This window comes from Procambarus clarkii, unplaced genomic scaffold (genome assembly GCF_040958095.1).
Source record: "Procambarus clarkii isolate CNS0578487 unplaced genomic scaffold, FALCON_Pclarkii_2.0 HiC_scaffold_675, whole genome shotgun sequence".
In the NCBI taxonomy this organism is placed as follows: domain Eukaryota; kingdom Metazoa; phylum Arthropoda; class Malacostraca; order Decapoda; family Cambaridae; genus Procambarus; species Procambarus clarkii.
Genome location: NW_027189708.1, coordinates 102,313 through 105,738, shown reverse-complemented (window position 1 = coordinate 105,738; position 3,426 = coordinate 102,313). Strand labels below are relative to the sequence as shown.

Sequence of the window (3,426 nt, the reverse complement as noted above, 5' to 3'; positions counted from 1 at the left end):
GGTTAGGTTTGATTACATTTCTATGTTAGATTTAACTCAAATTCAAAACAATTGCCAGTCATTCGGCTTGTTAGTCAACTTGCCTCTAATAGGGGCAATTTGTCTAACAAGACTATTTAGTTTTGTGTGTATATATATATATATATATATATATATATATATATATATATATATATATATATATAATATAATATATATATATTATTATTATTATAGCTTCAAGACTCTGAACCAATATAGAAGCATCAAGAGGAAGTGCTTGTGTTATGGGCCAATAGGCCTTCTGCAGTTACTTCCATTCTTATGTTTTTATTCCCATTGGTTCGTGTTTTATCTTGTGTAAATGTCAATCACCTTACCCAAAACTTTGGTACCATATCACCTCACCCATGTATATATATATATATATATATATAATATATATATATATATATATATATATATATATATATATATATATATATAATATAGATGTATATTATTATATATATAATAATATATATATATATATATATATATATATATAATATATATATAATATAGATGTATATTATATATATATATATATATATATATATATATATATATATATATATATATATATATATATATATATATATATATATACAGAGTAAATCTACCCCAAAAGTAATGATTTATTTGTCTACAAAACTAAACTCTTTTTTGGAATCATATGAGGCCCCTCCACTGAGGGGGGAGGCCTGGATGTTTATTGTCATGTGTATTCATGCTGCTTGCATGTCGTCGTTTATTTTGCCTTTGTTGTTTTTTTGACAGCTTTCTTTGCCTTGGGTGGTTTGGGAGATTTTGAAGCTCTCTTTATTTTGGGCTTTTTGTTCCCAACAACAAGCTGCTGCTGCTGCTGCTGCTTCTTTTTCAAGGCTGTAGGTGGTTTGTTGCTTGTGGCGGCTTTCTTGGGAGTTACCACGGCCTTCTTTGCTGCTGTAGATGGTTTCTTGGTTGTGGTGGCTTTCTTGGGAGTTAGAACGGCCCTCTTCTCTGCTACGGCCAGCTTGAATGATCCACTAGCTCCACTTCCCTTGGTCTGAACAAGAATGCCGTCAGCCACTGCTTTCTTGAGAAATCTTCGGATGTAAATGGCGATCTTGGCAGCCTCGACTTTGTTGTTGGCAACAACGTACTTCTTGATTGCTTGTAGAGACGAGCCCTTACGGTCTTTGAGTGCTGCGACCGCGGCTAGAACCATTTGACTAGTTTTCGGGTGAGCAACCTGGACGCGAGGTTTCCTGGTGGTGGCCACCACAGCAGCAGCAGCCGCAGCCTTCTTGGTAGGCTTTGCTTCTACCATGATGATGATGAACCAACCAAGGTGATGAGAGACGCTCAGACAGTCACGGGGGAATGATGCTGCCGCCGCTTGAGCCGAACCTATTTATGTGCCGGCACGGTACAGAAGCTGCAACCTGGCAACTCGTCCACCAATCACGACGGTTGGTTTTACGGCTCCGAAACCTGGATCCCATATCTTCTCTAAAATAGAAGCATTTGTTCATGTTCTTTGTAAAAGTATCATAAAGCAGGACAGATGAGACAAATATCATAAAAACTGAAGAGCAGATGAGCACACACATGTTTGTATTACAAAAGAAAATCCACAAATTCATTAGAAATTGGCAGGGCAGGCTGAGGAAGTAGGTAGATGTAAAATGTCTGTAAATGGCGAAAGAACATAAACCCAAGACTGAATAAACGATGTTAAATATCCATGCCAAGGAGACAAAAATATGTTAGGATACAATTACCATTAAGACACCACAAGCAGGTCCGTATCCTGCCGCGATGACTTAAAAGAGTTGGTTATTAGCCACAATGTGTAGGCAGTCTCATGCCAACGGCCATACCACGTTGAGAACACCGCTTCTCGTCCGATCAGCGAAGTTAAGCAACGTTGGGTTTGGTTAGTACTTGGATGGGTGACCGCCTGGGAACACCAAATGCTGTTGGCAATAATGTTTTTTGTTTTGTTTTGTTTTGTTTCGTTTGTTTTTGTTTGAATGGCTGGCTCCACGGGAAATTCACGGAGTTGTGTGGAATAAGGCCTGGTAAAATGAATTAATATGTATGTCATGTTTAAAACAAACTCGCTTAATATAGATATTGTGTGAGGCTTTATACAAAAACAAACAACCAAAACAAAACATGTTGTATATATATATATATATAGCTTAATCCGGGTTTGAACTCGCAACTCCAAGAATACGCATCACTTATATACACTTTACCACTGGACCACTGCTGCAGGACACTAGCTTGATGCTGAGGTATCAATTTAATGACGTAAATGCCATTTCCACAAATAAATGATAATTAAAAAGTATTTGTATGTACAAATCTTTTCTGTTTAAAAGGCTACAATATCAGTTACTGATATAATTTGTGTTAATGTTTCTATACCCACAAGAAGGCATATTTTTGCTTATATGTAAAGGGTACGGAGAAGGAATCCACAGACCATCATTCCCCTCCCCTTCCTCCCCCCCCCCCCCCCCCCACCCCCAACTCCCACCTACTACCACCACCACCACCACCACCACCACCAATCACCACCAATCACCACCAATCACCACCACCAATCACCACCACCACATCTAACCGAAAACCCCCTAACACATCAACCCTCCCCCCAATCAACAGGCGAAATAATAACCCTCAAATGCCTGCCTGCCTGCCTGCCTGCAAGCCAATACTAACGGTCTTCTCAGAAAGAAAATCTCTTTGTATCTGTATTACTTGATGAAATGTATGATTCTAATAATGAAAATAAATTTTGATGTCGGTTGTATGAGCATAATGACCAATATGCACATGATATGAATGAATTAAATAGTGTAGTTTTAAGTAATTAGGTTGTAGACACATTAAGCGGATATGATATTTGACGCGTCCAGAACTGGTGATTTTTGGTTTAGTTTTAAATGCACCACCACCACCACCACCACCACCACCATTGCTTCCCCAGAGCCTACTTTAAGGACCGGTAAAAGGAGTCACTATGTATGTCATCTATAAAACCAAGAATGAATAAAAAAACACACACAAACCTACATAATAGTATTAGGAAGATTGTATGGCAAAAAAAAAAAAAGTATTATTCCCATTGGGTCGTTTGAACTCGCGACTTCCAAACACCAGCCACCACACCTTACAACCCAGCCACCATAGAGTTGGTATAATTGTGCAACTTTAGTTATAAAAAGTAAAGTTTTCTCACATTGTATTGATAACTTATAAGGATTTTTTTTTTTTTTGCATGTACAAATCTTATGTCTGTTCTATGAAAAGGCTTGATGTAAATTATGTATTTTTTGAATGATTGAATTGTAGGCCACATTAAGCGGATTCGATATTTGATAATATCCAGAAAGGCGATTTATGTTCAGTTTT

At 37.4% G+C, this 3,426-nt stretch overlaps 1 non-coding gene across 1 annotated transcript; it reads left to right on the top strand.

The window, feature by feature from the left end:
• The first annotated feature begins 1,869 nt into the window (after nucleotides 1–1,869).
• On the top strand, nucleotides 1,870–1,988 carry LOC138361744 (5S ribosomal RNA). The gene has a single exon (XR_011227152.1). It is a non-coding gene; the product is annotated as a 5S ribosomal RNA (ribosomal RNA).
• The last annotated feature ends 1,438 nt before the right edge of the window (nucleotides 1,989–3,426 follow it).